The sequence below is a fragment of the Leucopleurus acutus genome (assembly GCF_964270905.1).
Source record: "Leucopleurus acutus genome assembly, chromosome: 11".
NCBI classification, from domain to species: Eukaryota; Metazoa; Chordata; class Mammalia; order Artiodactyla; family Delphinidae; genus Leucopleurus; species Leucopleurus acutus.
This window is the reverse complement of record NC_139152.1, coordinates 79,316,088-79,332,444: the sequence shown is the minus strand read 5'-3', so window position 1 is coordinate 79,332,444 and position 16,357 is coordinate 79,316,088. Positions and strand designations below refer to the sequence as shown.

The window sequence follows — 16,357 nt, the reverse complement described above, 5'->3', positions numbered from 1 at the left end:
AGGCAGACTTCCCGGATCCAGCTGGCGATAAAGCTCACTCATCCCTGCCCTGTTGCATTTTAATTAAGTGGATGCCTACATCCACTACCCTACTTATGGTAAGAGTAAACCCTCATTTTGTTTTGGGAGGAATCTCTTTTCCCATGCTCTCAGTGCATGGTATCCAGGTGAAGCAAACTCTACCCTGGCTTTAAGAGTGGAGTATATGTGGCCAATCACTCAATTGCCTTGGCCACAGTGACACTCATTGATTCCAGGTGGGCTATTTAGAGTAATGTTCGTGCTACTGGGGATGCTGCTCCCTTTTTTCTGCAGGACTTGACCTGGAAAGTTTAGAGCTACAAAAATTGCAGCCATCTTTTGACCTAATGGGGGGATAAGCCGAGGCTGCCAAAGGCAGAACCAAAGGAAGGAGAGAAACCAGGTTTTGATGCCATCATGTGGACTCCTTGGATAAGATATCCCTGAAGCCTGTACTCTGGTCTTTGCAGTTATGTAAACAACAAAATTCCCCTTTTGTATAGATTATCTGAATTGCTGTTTATATCACAAAAGAAAAAGTTGTGATACAGGTGTTTTTCATTCATTATTTCATTTAACTCCTACAACCTGGCAGGTATGTTATGATCCTAATTTTACATATAAGGAAACTCTTAGTTAAGTAACCGAAATCTCACAGTGGCAAAGCTAGGACTCCCATGCAATACTGCTTCAGGGCTAGAACACTAACCTGCTTAGCCTCGTGCTTTTTTAGCCTTTCTATTACATGAACTTTAATATTAATTAACATTTGCGGCTTCCTCGTTGCTGAAATAAAGTTACGTTTATAAGGCTTAATTCTTCTCCTTCTCCTTTGCCACTGCTTTTTACCTAATTCTTGTCATCTTTTTTCTCTTCCTCGTTCTAAATTTTTCCATTTTCCCAATGTTAAATGCCAAACATGTGCTCTAGTCTCTTCACAGGTCCTATCAACTCTAAAATGGTCTCAGGGTCCTATTGGTTTGGACCAGGCAAAGTTAGTTTACTGAAAAACTTGCCCTTCTGAAGTAATAGCTAAAGACTAAAAAGGTCACATCTACAAATCAGTCTTATAAACTTCTCTAAAAGCTAATCACTGGGCCAAATTTCAAAGATGACAAAACCCAAAGGCCATTGCTGCTACTCCCTTTCTTCTCTCATTCTTTCAAGGATGAAAAGAGGTCAGTAATCATTCTGATAAGCCCTTGGGAAAATGGCTAATTGCCACATCTTCCTTCTTAATGTGTTTAAGAGGGAAAAACCTTTACTGCCCTAGCTCCCACTTTTCAACAAGGTTTTTTTTTTTAAAAGGGGAGGAATTTGTTAAGTCTTAAAGGTGGCTTCATGTTGTGCTTCATTTCTCAGGAAGCTCAAATATTTATTAACAGCCCATCCCTGCTTTTTTTTTTTCAGTAGTCAGACCATCAATTTAGTTAAGAGCAGGTAATATCACAAGGTTTAAGAAAGAAAGAAAGAGAGAGGGAGAGAGAGAGAGAGAGAAAGAAAGGGAGGGAAGGAGAGAGGGAGGGAGGGAGGGAGAGACAGAGAGAGAGAAGAAGGAAGGATGGAAGGAAAGAAAAAAGAAAGAAAGAAAGGCTATTTAATCCCTTCTTAGTCTCTTAATAGAGCCTTGTGTGGAGCCTTACTGGAATCCTGGAGACTAACACGCTGGAGACCAAAAAAACTAGCAATTTTGTCAACAACTAAAGAACAACTTCATTTTAAAACGAAATGTTTGAAAACTATGTCTTCCTTAGCTGCCAAGACTGAGTTTGGTTTCTGGATTTATTTCCCTTGTAAGGACACCTGACCTCACTTTTCTGAAAACTTTTTATAATGTTGCCTGTACTGTACCAAATATTTTGGATGCTATCTACCAACCCTCTACAGTTAAATGCAGTATTTCAAACACTGAAAATTTGAAAATGTAGATGTAGACAGGGAAGGCGTTTCCCTCCCCCAATTTGTAACTTGTATGTATTCTGATAATGATTTTAAATAGATCTGACTTGTAAACTAACCCTTTATAGTTAACTTTTAAAGTGATGGGCTACAACTGTATCACTGTGCATTGGTATCAAGCTGTTCTGCAAATGTTGGAATGGTACAAAATATTTACAAAAATAAATGTTGGGGTGAGGCTAGCTGTTTTCCTTTCAAAGCAGGTTCAAAAGATCCTTTGAAAATACACTTTTCTCACCTATAGCTTCACTTTTACCAAATGTAAAATTATTTTGCTCAAATGATATTAGGGGAAGATAGTTGATTGCTACCCTTAGCTGATTTGCTTCACTCCTGTTGCAAAAAAAATAGATTTACTGCATGGTTCGGCCTAGCAAAATAGAGAAGTGTGTAGACAAAAAGCTTTTTACCAATTTGGTAAGTTAACTAATTTCTTTGAGAATTTTTTACAATTATTAATAATTGGAAATGGTCCAAAAATTCATACACGTATAAAATTGTTTTGTAGATAGGTAAAGCTATGTATTGATGTTGTGCAGAGTAGTGGTTTTCAAACTTTCTTGTGCAGTGGAATCCTAGAGGACTTGTTAAAACTGCTTGCTGGGCTCCATCCCAGAGTTTCTGATTCAGCTGGTATCAGGTGGGGCCTGAGAATTTTTATTTCTAGGAAATCCCCAGGTGATATTGCTGCTGCCGGTTTAGGGACCATCGTTTGAGAACCACTGATGTTGAGCAACTGAAAACCAGCTTAAGTGTCTTTTTTCCATATCTTATCTGGTCATGTTTCACATTTGTTTCCCAGGCTATGTCACTCTCAGAGTGTGAATCACAGCAAAGATTTTCCAGCTCCATCTCCTACTCTCTCTGTCCAAAATTCAATGACCTTCAGATTCTCCCCTTCAGGGGCCCTCTTTCCTGAGGCTGAAGAGTAAATGCCTCAGGCTTCAAGAGAGCAGTTTCCCAAACTGTGCTCACCTGCAATCCTGTGTCCCTCAGTATTTTCATATATGTCCTGTGATTAAAGCTATGTAACATTTTGGGATACACTGGTTTAACTGGAAAGAAAGTTACTTTTAATCTCGGAACTTCTCAGAGCTTTTAATATGTAAATGTGCATTGTGAATTTCCAAAAGAGATCAAGTAGTTGGATTGATCTTGAGATCCCTCTCAACCCTTTCCCCCCACCAAGTTCTACGGAGTATCTATTAAGCACAGTTTGGGAAATGCTCTAAGTAATTTTATAATTTAACTTTATTTTACCAGGTTAAAAAAAGTCTATATTACAACCTAGGAAAAAGTCCAACATGCCAAAAATATGATGTGTGAATTTTAAATCAATTTTAAAAAGGAATTACATAAATGCACTCACCCATTATTTTGACTGAATGTGACTTTTCTTTTTTGCAATAAGAACAGATAAAAAGAGATCTACCCTCTTAAATTCTTCAGGTTTCAGTACAGTATCGTTAACTATAGGCACAATGTTGTACAGCAGATCTCTAGAACTTTTTCATCTTGTATAATTGAAACCTTATACCCATTGAAGAGCAACTCCCCATTTCCCCCACCCTCTAGCCTCTGGCAATCCTCCTTCTACTTTCTGCTTCTGAATTTGACTATTTGTCATACTTCATATAAATGGTATCCCTATTTGGTATGACTATTTGTCATACTTCATATAAATGGAATCATGAATATTTGTCCTTCTGTGATTGGCTAATTTCACTTAGTGTAACGTTCTCCTGATACATCCATGTGGTAGCATCATTTCCTTCTTTTTTAATGGCTGAATAATATTCAGCCATTAAAATAATAATTGTGGTATGTAAATACCACAATTTCTTTTTTCATGTGATCTTTTCTTGATTGAATCATTTACCAAGTTGATACAAAGAAAGAACCCTTTCAGCCTCTGCTGATAATCAAGACTTTCCTGACCTCACCACCTATCCTGTCCCTCCCCTCAATTTCTTTTCCATTACTGTTTCATTTTCTTCATTAGATTTCTAATGATTATGAGTTATCTTATGAATTCCTTAAGTGAGTTACATGTTTATTGCTTGTTTCTACCACTAGCAAACAGTTCCATGAGGGCTATACCTTGTCGGTCTTGTCCAATTCTGTATCTTCAGTGCCTAGAATGATGCTTGGCACATCAGGAGCACTCAGTAAATATTTTTTGACGGAAAGAATAAATAGATCGACACAATCATCATCTAAGTTCTAATTATGAAGTCTTTATTATTGTAATAAAAGATGTAGGAAGAGGAAAAGGTCCTCTTTAGCAGCTTTAGATGAGGCAATTAGAACAATCTTTTGATTTCCAATGGAGTATTTCCAATATAATGATAGAAGGGGGAATTATTAATCTGAAACTCAGGATGCTATTTTGTAAACTCACTTGTATTATGATTTTTAACATTTACTAAGGGTCCAAAAAAAGACATACAATTATCTTTTAAAATAAGACAAGTATGTGAAAAATACTTGGCATATAAGTAGCTCTTATAAAAATATCCACTTTTCTGTCTTTCCAACTTTAAAAGATCTCTGAATGATGCTACTTCTTGCCATATTACAAAGTGCTTTGAATTGGACAAATCTAAAAAGCATCAATTACAGTGTTTTTTTTTTATTTTAAAGGAGAGCTTGTTATATATTTGTGTTCTTGTATGATAAGCAAGTGTTAAATATGTGTAGAGCATAAATATTCCTAACTTACGGATTCTGGTAATTTTAGAGGTATGGGAGAAGTCTGATTGATTGTATGATTGTTGAATATTACAGTAGATACATTCAATTTTGTGCAAGAAAATAAGAGAAGTCATCAGGTATTATTTATAGGAGGAAAGGATTCACCCAGGAATCCAAGAAGATAATTGTCAGAAGTCCTTAGGACATAATGTGATTTGAAATTACATAAAAAATTTATTGTCTATTTCCAGGTATTACAATGGAAAAATATGCATATCTCACTTCACCAGGCCTTTTACGTGGTTTTAATTTTTTTTTTTTTTCTTGTTTAGGTTGTCTTCATCCGGTCTCCATTCTCTTTTTTTTTGGTCCTCGCATTATCTCCCTCTAGGGGTTTATGTTTGTGTTTACTTTATGCTTTTATCCTTTTTAGTGGAAAAAAGTGGGTCAGTATTACTTCAGTTTGTCTTCACTTTCACTCCACTGTTCATTCCTGAACTAGCCTTTAGCCTCTGGGATAGAAGAAAGTAAAAACATTGACAGAAACTGGGCCAACCTCTCGGGCGGCCCCCCTCCTCCAAGAAAACAAAACCTAACCAACTCTGCAACAGAAGTTCCTTTCTGATCTCATAGCACCTTCTATTTCCCTTCACATAAAGCTCAGATTTTTATTACAATTGCTTATGGAGTATTTTTCATCCCAGGGAGACTCTCCGTCCTCTGAGGACTTAGTATATTGTCAAGAACATAATATAAAGAAGTTTGTAGTTTAAATGAATAAATGCTGCCTGCGTGAGTGAATACTGCCCTGGTACCCACCCAGCCACCCACAATAAAGGAGAAAACTTGCAGCAATCAAGCTCAGGTGTGGGCCCTTTGACATCAACTTTCTAGAGAACCAGTAGAGAGCTGCGGCAGTGGTATCTAAATTACATAATTACTTGGATAATTTAAGCAACAGTTTTTGTTTTGTCGGGGGGTGGAAGATGAAGGGGCTGAACTATTCAGATAATTTCTTCCCCAGTCGCCGTAGACAGGCACTGTCTAACCTTCCCACCCTTGCGGGGGTCTCTTCACCTCTCCCACCTCCCTCCAGCCATTCCAGAAGCCGGGCACGGGAGACTAAGGCCCTACATCTCGGGGTGGGGGTTTCCCGGGGATACCCCGCCCCGCCCTCTAGGCCCCGCCCCTTCCCCGCCCCCGTCGCCGCCGCCGGCAGGGGTCGCGCTGCCTGCGGCGAGCTGCTCAAGAGGGGGTGGGGGAAGCTGCCGCGGCCGGTCGCCTTTCTCCGCCGCCGCTGGTTGGATCATTTCAATAAAAGTGTTTTTTCTCTCTCGCTCGCTCTCCCCGGGGGAACAGGCGGAGGCGTCAGTCCGCAGCCGCCGAGTGAAAAAGCGACGCATACGCAGCGAGCGTCTCCTCAGCTTCGCACGGCCCGGCCCCAGAGAAGAAGGAGCCCGTGTCCGGCCGGGCCGCCGCAAACGGGCGTCGGCGCCTCACTCCCGCTGCGGCTCCTCCAAGGGGATTAGTGGGCCGCCTGCGCGGCTCGGCAGCCCGGGAGCCATGTTGTCCGGGGGGCTTGACAACGCGTGAGGGACCGGCGGCCCTTCCCGGAGGCTCGGACCCTCGGCGTGAGCTGGAAGGCTGCTGCGGCGGCGGAGGCCTGCGCCTCGGAGGCGCCTCGGGTCTGCCAGTCGCTGGGACCCGGACCTGCATCCGGTCGCCGCGGGCGTCGGAGGAGCCGCTTTCCTTGTGCGCCTCGCTTCGCCAGCTCTCGGGACGCGGTCCCCGCACTTGCTGGTGAGTTGGCGGCTGGCGGCCGCTCGGGGCTTTCCCTGCTGCCCCGCCGACCCTGGGCTGAGAGCGGCCGGAGGGTGCTTGGGACTGGGGGCCGGGGCGGGCGGCTCAGGCCCGGCCGGGAGGTTGAGGAGGACGGCGCGGCGCAGGGGCTCGCTTGTGTTTGTCGCCCCTCGGGTCCACTTCGGACCCCGGTCGCCCGGGCATTTCCGGGCGTGGGGTGGGGTGTGAGTGTCTGACGCTTGGGCTGCTTCGCGAGAGGCGCCTCCAGCCGCCGCCGCCTCCGCGCTTGCTGCCGCTTTGGTCTCCGGGGGAGGCCGGTCTCCCCGCGAGGCCGAGGAGGGGAGGAGGCAGAAAGTCCCCCGAGACACAAAGGTCCCCTCGGCGGGGGTGGAGCTGCGAGGGCGGGCTGCGCAACTCCGAGGGGAAGGAAGGGGCGCAGGTCCGCGAGAGGTGGGAGAGGAAGCGGCGGTGGCCACCGCGTTTCCAGCTCCTTGGAGACGCCGGGGGTGTGCGTGGGTGGGGAGCGGGAGGAGGAGGGGCCCTCGCGTGAGGAGCCGGCCGAGACAAAGATCAGGGCAGCCTCCCGCTGGCGAGTCACACCCCTGAGTGTGGGTCAGAGCAGAGGTGGAGGGAATGTGGGAAACCCAAAGAACCGGTGGGGAGGGGCACATGGGGCGGGGGGGGGGGGCTGCCAAGTATTGTCGTCTCCGTCACAGTGGCTTTTCTCAGCGTTTTCGTGCCCGATGGTTTTGCTCCGCAATTCAGCTGGATAGCTCCACATTCGCTCCCTCCCATCACCCCCTCCCTGCCACACTGACTCTCCTGTGGTTTTCCCCTCGTTCTCCCCGTACCTCTCACCACTCCTTTTTGGGTAAGCAGTATTTTGCCTTCAGCTTGGGGAACGTTTGCTAATGACAGGATGTCTGAGCTTGTTCTGACCCTGAACTGCCTTGAACTCCTCTCTCTTCCTCCCACCCTTTCCTTTCTGGGATCTTATAATGTCACATGGCCATTAACAATTAGCTTTTCTTCTGCAAAAATGGCAAAAGCACTTAGCTGAAATCCCTGGCGCTCCTTCTTTATATTAATGTGTCCACCAGAGACATGTCGTTGGTCATGGATTATCAGCTCTTATTAACCAAATTAACTTTTTAGATAAAAAAGTGGCAAATTTTGTTTTGAGTTTTGACTATTCCTAGGGTCAGCAAAGTGTATCCCTGGCAGCCGCTAGACCTTCTGTCACTTATCAGGAAATGCTTGACTTAGACAATTCTTTCCTCCAACTTTGCTGATTCTTTCTCGAGGCTTTGTTGAAGGATTTCTTTTAAAAGGCGCTTGCGTATAGAGTAACAAATCTGAGTTACTGTATTTTAGACTTATTCTTTTGACTATTGGACAGAAGAAAATGAATGGGATTTAAGATCTTTGATGTCTTGAGTAAAGGAAAGCCTTCCTTGAAGGTAGAAATAAGGTTCAGCCACATTTTAAGAAAAAAATTTGCTAGCATTAATATTATTGATTTTGTTCAGTTCTTTTATGAGATTAAGTAGTTGGTTTATTTAATGTTGAGATGTTGCTTTGTTGATGAAGTCATTTCAGTCTTTGTAATCCTAGCACCTGCATACTTCCATAAACAATGGGTTGGAACAAAAGAAAAAAATGTGGCTATATTTAAGGAATATTCTTTTTTTATTTTTATGAGCGAGATTGTTGGAATTAAAAGTGATAACCTTTTTGGTAAGTTATCTCATAGGTCAGGAGCACTAAAAGTTTGAGTGCTGGGCTTCAAAGAAAATAACTTAGTCATTGAATTTAAGCTGTTTTAAAATTACTATGCAAATATAATTTATTATTGATTTTTTAACAGCGAAAATAACATATTGGAATATGAATGGAAAGAAAAGTAAAGCCTGTTTGATGTTTGGGACATTACTGTTGATGTCATTGTAAGAACAGTCATGTCTTGCTGCTTATTGCCATTAAAATGTTGACAGTATAAAAATTGTGAAAGGGATTTCAGTTTAGGGACCAGTCTCTGAATTGAGGGACTCCCTCAATTCTTTGTGAAATTAACAGGTCATACCATAAATAATCGATGTTTTATTTATTTATCGAAAGGTCATATTGAGGATACGCTGATTTTTTTCCCACTACATATTAATTAGTGTCTAATTAGATACCTGAAGTTTTATTCTCACTAGAAGGAAATCTACCAAAAAGTTAACAAAGATTTCTGGGTGGTGAGACTTATGGATGAATAAAAATACATTTCTTTATTTTTCAAATTTTCACATTACTTTTACAGTCAGTAAAAAGAGTGTGTGAAGAATTAAAGTCTTGTTTAAAAGAAAAAAAAGAAAGTCTTGTTAATATCCTAATTTGCCTGTTACTTAAAGAAGCTTTTATAAAATGTGTAATTTATTCTCATCCTCGGATTCAGGCCCATTAAAGTCACTTTTAGTGTGAGGTATTTGAAATAGTGCAGCTTGTGAAATGTTCTCTGGTTACCTGAAGGAAAAAAGAGATACATAGTAAGGAAAGATGAAATTAGAATAATTAATTCTAATTAATTAATTAATTCAGTGTATGGTAGCGATCCAGTGTGGTAGCTTTGTGCACTAGCAATCTTGTTCTAATAAGTCATTGGTTTTACTAAAATAGAAAAATTAAATTTTATCTTTTCTGTAGTACAAAATAGCTGTGTTGAATAAGATTTTAAAGTATATAAATGTTGATATATTTAGTTTTCAGTTACTTGTTTAGTCCTACGATTATGGTGGAAAGAGATGGCATATAAAATAATTTACTCTATCAAGGCTTTTGTTTTTTCCCTTATTTTCAGTAATGTTTTTCTCCTTTTCCTTTATTGGTGAAATAGTACTAACTAAAAAACTGCAAATATTTTATTGTGTATAGTGGCTTCTGAGATGGATATTCAAAAGTGAAAATGATGATCCTTAATATAAAAAAATTTTCTATGAACACAAAATTTTTGCGGTGGTATTTTCTTTGTTATTGTCTAATAATACTGAATATTTATAGGGCATTACATTTTGAATCTTTATTACTGTTCTCTAGTCTTAATAAAAATAATAGCATCATGTCATGGCATTCATTTATATAGCTTTTATACTTCCATGATGTGTAATTACAATGAATGTATTGCTGTATTGTAGAAAAGAGACATTATATGTTAAATAGAGTATTTTATCTATTTCAAAAGTTGCCCCCTTTCATACATGTGAAGGAAAAATAGTTTTGAGTTCTTTGAATTTTGAATGTGTAATTTTTGCTTAAATTTTAAATAGAAAAATTATTTTAAATGCATTTTGTAAACTGATTGTGGCATTTTGCATTTGAAATGATGAAGATAAAACAGTAGGTTTATGGCATTTTTATATGTACTTCATATAGTATTTGTCAGGTAAAAAACTGCCTACAATAGAAAACCTGGTATAACTTGTGTTCAGCCTACAGTGTTGGCAATTTCTTTGACTGGTGATGAGAGGACCTATTAGACTGACTTTTTAAAAAAGTGTCTATGAGCCAAAAAGTCTTACTGTCACCAGTGAATTCTTTGTCATTATTTTGCTCCCAGGCTTTTTTTTGTTTTTTTTCAACTTTTTATTTTGTATTGGAGTATAGCCAATTAACAATGTTGTGATAGTTTCAGGTGCACAGCAAAGGGACTCAGCCATATATATACATGTATCCATTCTCCCCCAGACTCCGCTCCCATCCTGGCTGCCACATAACATTGAGCAGAGTTCCCTGTGCTATACAGTAGGTCCTTCTTGGTTATCCTTTTTAAATATAGCAGTGTGTACATGTCAATCCTAGACTCCCTAACTGTCCCTTCCCGTTGTCAGCTACTTTGATATCTGCAAAATATTTGACCTGAAAAGAGGAATTGCCAAGGACCAGAAAAATGTATTGAATGTATTTGAGTGTCGCTTACCTTTCCTAGCCTGTTTTCCTCTCTCTTTTGGCCAGCTTGGAAAATCAGTAGACGTCTATGCGTAAATCTAACAGGTGGGGTGCCTACTATAAATAACGTTATGTTCTGCAGTAACATATAATATTGAATATGGTATTTAAGGAGTAGATTTATAAATCCATGACATTCTGCAGTAACATATGATATTGAATACTGTATTTAAGGAGGTAGATTTACAAATCCATGACATATCGGGGTAAGCGAAAATTGCCTTTATTTTGATTTTTTTAATGTGTTAAAATTAGTTCACATTATTTGAGCATGTGTCATAAAAGGGAAGATAGCGCCAGATACATACTGTGTAGATTGCTTCAGTGTTGGGGAAAAATTTGCCTTAAGGTAGATAAAATCTATGTCTATATTTATACAGGTATAAGTACTTACTGGTTTTTGGTTTGGTATTGCATATTTTAATTAACTAAAGTGTAATTTTGATCTTTGAAGTTGTACACTTCATATGTGGCTATGTATCACTGAAAAATGGAAATACCAGACCAAATTGTACATTTTTGTCATTTTTTATATTAAAAACTGATTCTTATATAAATTGCATATTAGTATTGTTATTATCTCTTATTCAGATTTAAAAAACAGAACATGTTATTGACTTAACCTAAGAGTAGTCCATTAAAGTGAAAAACAATGACAGAAGGTTTGCTTTATTTCGTTTGTGGTAAGAGTTTAAAAGGTTAACAAAATCTCTTTTTAATAGCACATTTAAAAAAATAAATTTATTTTATTTTATTTTTGACTGCGTTGGGTCCTGCGTTGGGTCCTCGCTGAGCACGGGCTTTCTCTAGTTTCAGCGAGCGAGGGCCACCCCTCGCCACAGTGCACTGGCCTCTCATTGCGGTGGCCTCTCTTGTGGAGCACGGGCTCAGTAGTTGTGGCTCGCTGGCTCTAGAGCACAGGCCCAGCATTTGTGGCGCACGGGCCTAATCGCTCCGCGGCTTGTGGGATCCTCCCCGACCAGGGCTGGAACTCGTGTCCCTTGCATTGGCAGGCGGATTCCCAACTACTGTGCCACCAGGGAAGCCCTAATAGCACATTCTTGTTAGTGTAAATACTTTCAAGAATACTCTAAATTTTGTATGCATATTTGTAAACAATGGGAAAAGGACCCAAGAATAATTTTTCTTTCACTATATTCATTACTAACTCACTTTGGTCTTATCATATATTTAATCCTGCTATTTTTACAGTTGATGGTTAATATTTGTTACTAGTGTGTGTTAATGTTAAATGATATAAACAAAAGTTGGTTAAAATTGGTATTAATACTTGTGAAAAATTATCAGGTAACAACACTGAAGCTCTTACTCCAAATTTAGAGGCATTATCCCTTAAATTAATTAATACATATTTTTAAGTATTTTATAAAATAAACTTTTGAAGTATAATATACTTCCAGGTTTTAATATTTTAATTACTGATTTGTATTGCTGTTTCTCGTGAGAAGGAAACTTTTTGTTGATTTTTTTTTTCTTTTTGTTGATTTTTGAAGTAAGTTTTGGATTCCTTAAGCAGACGTTAGTCCCTTGAGCCCATCTTACTGAATTATTTTTAAGAAATGATTTTTTATCTATGGCTTTATTATACTTAATAAATATGATTTTTCAGTTAATTCAGAGATGTAATCAGTAAGTACCTTTAAAGCATTTGTCATGTCCTCAGCATTGTGTTAGTCATTGTACGTTATAAAAATATACTTTAATGGGTAGAAATAATGGCAACATTGGTTGTCTGGAATGTTCTGTCCTTGGCCCCTCTTCTCATGTTTTACATGATCCCTGGGCATTCTCATCTGTATTTAGTGCTTTGTTCTTATCACCTATATGCTGATGATCTTCATATCTTTATTTCTAATCCAGACCTCTTTTTCTTAGTTCTTTTCTAGCTGTCTCCCAGATATTATTGCCTCTTGGCACTCCCTTACCAGAGCTGAACTCTTTTATTACCCCCCTACCTCTATTCCCAGCCACAGTGAATGCGCCACCATCAGCCTAGTCACTTAAGCCAAAACCTTTGGCAGCTTCTTATGTTTTTCTGTCATGCTCTTCTCCCTCTAGTCCAGTCAGTCACACCCAATCTTGTTAATTTTATTTCCTAAACATCTTTTAGATTTATCTTTTTCTGTTGCCACTTTCACATGTCAGGATTTTGGAATGCCTCATCTGAATTACTACTTCCAGTTTTACCCTATTTTAATCTAACAGTTATTCATTCTTACTTTATATATGTCTTTTTTTAAAAAGTATAGCTGATTTACAATATTGTGTTAGTTTCAGGTGTACAGTGAAGTGATTCAATTATATATATACTTTTTAAGATTCTTTTCCATTATAGGTTATTACAAGATATTGAATGTAGTTCCCTGTGCTATACAGTAAATCCTTGTTGTTTATCTCTTTTATATATAGTAGTGTGTATCTGTTAATCCCATACTCCTAATTTATCTACCCCCCCCTTTCCTCTTTGGTAACCATAAGTTTGTTTTTTATGTCTGAATCTGCTTGTTTTATAAATAAATTGATTTGTATTATTTTTTAGATTCCACACATAAGTGCTACAAAAGAATATTGGTCTTTTCTCTGACTGACTTCACTCAGTGTCATAATCTCTAGGTCCATCCATGTTGCCGCAAATGGCAATATTTCATTCTTTCTTTATGGTTGAGTAATATTCCATTGTACATATATACCACATCTTCTTTATTCATTCATCTGTTGATGGTTTGTGTCTGTCTTTTTATCCCTCTGTTCTTTTTTCCTTCCATCCATCCGTCCATCCATCTGTGCATCCATGTCTGAAGTGCATGCCTCCTCTATACCATCACTGTGGTCAGTGCTAGAATACAAAGATGAGGAAACTGGTGTGTTCATACTACAGTGCTGTGACAGTTGGAGAGAAATTCTCATTTTTGAGGACAAATGTCACTTCCTCTGAAGTCTTCTTTGATCCATTCTGGCAGAGTTATGGTGATTCTGCTATAGCATTTATGTCTACTATAGTACTTAATACATTGTATTGTATTGTAATTAATTATTTACAAATCATCTACCCTTTTGTCTGGCTTTGTGCTACAGAGGGGCCATGCTTTTTAAATTTTGGTATTTCCCCCATATTATGTATTGTTTAATTGAGTGAGTGAAGTGATGGAATTAGGAGAAACAACACTGAATTAGTAAGTTAGGGTCAGATTAGTTATGACCTAGAAAGGGTCAAGAATTAATTTTGATATAGTAGAAAATAAAAAGCCATTAAAAGTTTTGAGTGTTGGTGCTACATGTAGGCCATGTAGGCTGTTTTTGTATGAGAGTAATTTGGATGCAGTTGGTAGACCAATTTGGAGGGGCAATAATTTGGTATCACTGGGCCTTTTTAACTACTCGTGAGCTATACTAACTTGTTAGTGAAAATGGAGAGAAAAGGGCTGTAATCTTCAAAGATTGTTATCTTTTAGACAAATTAGAATCTAAAATTACAATATATGTAAATAAAATATCTATTTCTAAAGGTCTAAAAACATTGGTCAATATCAAGAGTAAGATTTGGATAAAATTTCATCCTTAATGAAATCCAGCTGTTTAACTGTATAGTACTAGACTTAAATTCATTAAAATAAAATACAGAATTGCACTCCAGAACTGCATTTAATGTCATTCCTGTTACCCTGATAGTTATGTATACAGTTGACCAGGAGATATGTTTTCATTGGAATTACTGTAATTAAATAAAAACTGCTTTATGGTCTACTTTTAAAATTAAAGACATTTTATTTAGGTTTTTATCAGTAAAATTGAGTTTTAAATTATATCTCTGATATAGTAAGTGTGTGATTAAAAACTAGATTCATTGGAGAAATCAGATTTATTTGAGAAATCAGATAATAATGCTTCCCAAAGTAATAACTGATAACTATGTGATCTTGAGCTAGTTACTTAAACTCTTAAGGGTCAGTTTCTTCTATAAAATTGGGAATGACAGAACCTACTTCATAGGGCTGTAGAAATTAAATGATATGTATAAAGCACTTTGCAAAGTACCTTGCACCTAGTGAGCACTCACAGTTAGCAATTATTTTTATCACTCTGTATTATAGCGGGAAAAACTTGGTTATGGTACTAGAATTGTTTTGCAGATCCATTCCTTCAGGTTGATGAATGTCTAAATAAGTGGTTCACAAGGACAATTGAATCAAAATAATCTCTGGCTTTTTAAACCGTACATACCTCCTGGATTTTCTAATATGCCTCTCCCACCAAATTTGAGAATCAGTGTGTTAGTGAGTTAGTGTTACTAATGGGTGTATGTTGTACCCTTTAGGTATATTGGCAGGAAGGGAATAGTATAGACTAGTGGACTAAATAATTTAGGATATTCATTGTTGTTTCTTATCTAATGATCATTAGGGATAAAACTGTCGTAATCTTCCTGATGAACACATTGATAAGCTTTTCCTTAGGGCCAGCCAAATTTTTCGTGTAACCATTTGCTCTGTTTCCCTTCTTCAGGCTTGTGCTATCTACCATTTCTTTGACATCTTAACAGTCTAGGCAATATTTGCTTTCCTTCTTAATGACTTTTGTATGTGACTCAGCTTTTCTGAAGTCAAAATAGAATAACAGGTAATACAACTTCTCCATCAAGAGAAGAAACTGGTTTGGTTTTTCCCTTTGTCATAAAATCTGCTTAGATGTTTACTGTTTATTATTATGTTTTTGTTTATTATCTTAATGTTCTTATAGGTCAGTGGCCTTAACCTGAGCTTCAGAAGCACTCTTGTTGATTTAAAAAAAAAAAAAGAAAAAAGAAAAGCTAGAAGCCTGTGTGAGTGAGTGTGTGTGTGTGTGTGTGTGTGTGTGTGTGTGTGTGTGTAAAATCTCAAGCTCTGTCCCAGAGCAACTGAATTGGATACTCTGGGTTTGGGTTTTTTTTAAAACATTCCAAGTAATTCTTGAGTTTTAGAGTCATTGTTCTAGGATTTAAATTTAAAGTAAAGGCAAAATGATTAAAACTTTCATCATTCCATCCTAATTTTTCTCCCTTTCTATTCTATTTTGGATTTGCTAGTTTAATCATGTTTGGGGGGAAGTTTTCTTAAGTTGATGTATAAAAGTCTTCTGTTCCACTTATTTACTTTTCCCTTTAATGAATGTTTTTGTCTTGCTTTTTTAGTTTGTTTTGTTAAAAGGTAAACTGAGGCACTTTAAAATTTTCAACTTTATTTGAGCGTGCATTGATTTGAATCAGGCAGAGCCAAGCCAAAGGTGGTTAGGAGTGCTCCAGCAACAGGAGCTAGGGTGGAGGTTTTCATAGAGAAGGCGTGGAAGCGAAGCAAGGAAGTTATTTGATTGGCTATAGCTTAAGCGGTTACCTTATTTAGGAAAGCCTAGTTGGTTGGTTGTGATTGCTGGTTCTTAAGTATCATTTCTTCAGATTCAAGTGTATTGAGTGTAGCTTAGGTTTTGGTTTGTTTACTGCCACCTCAGTCTAATGCCCTTCTTGTTTAATTACTTTAGTTTCTTATCAGTGTCTTACTGTTTTCTGTCTTTATGATCTCAATTATTATGTTTTAAAAATTACCTTTCAAATATAAGAACATAAAATAATGTAGGAAATAGACTATAATCTAAATTTCCAGTGTGTCTTTTTGCAAATGTACGTAAATGTATTTTATTTTGGAGGTTTTTCCATATCTAAAGATCTTCCTTTATTTTTAATAGTTGTAGTACTTCTGTTGGATATATGATCACTCAGTCCTGTGTGGATCTTTGGGTTGTTACCTATTCTTTTGCTATTACTTTGCCAAATGAACGACATATACATATAACATTTGCATAAGCAAATGCATGATTTAGATTCCAAGAACAAGGATTTCCCTAA

General features: G+C 38.2%; 1 protein-coding gene across 1 annotated transcript in view; it reads left to right on the top strand.

Moving 5' to 3' along the window:
- The first annotated feature begins 6,420 nt into the window (after window positions 1-6,420).
- The window catches only part of CDK17 (cyclin dependent kinase 17), a 99,154-nt gene continuing 89,217 nt past the window's right edge, over window positions 6,421-16,357 (top strand). Inside the window, exon 1 of the mRNA XM_082851020.1 lies at window positions 6,421-6,474. The gene's annotated coding sequence lies outside the window, so the exon portion shown is untranslated. The remainder of the gene's footprint in view (window positions 6,475-16,357) is intronic.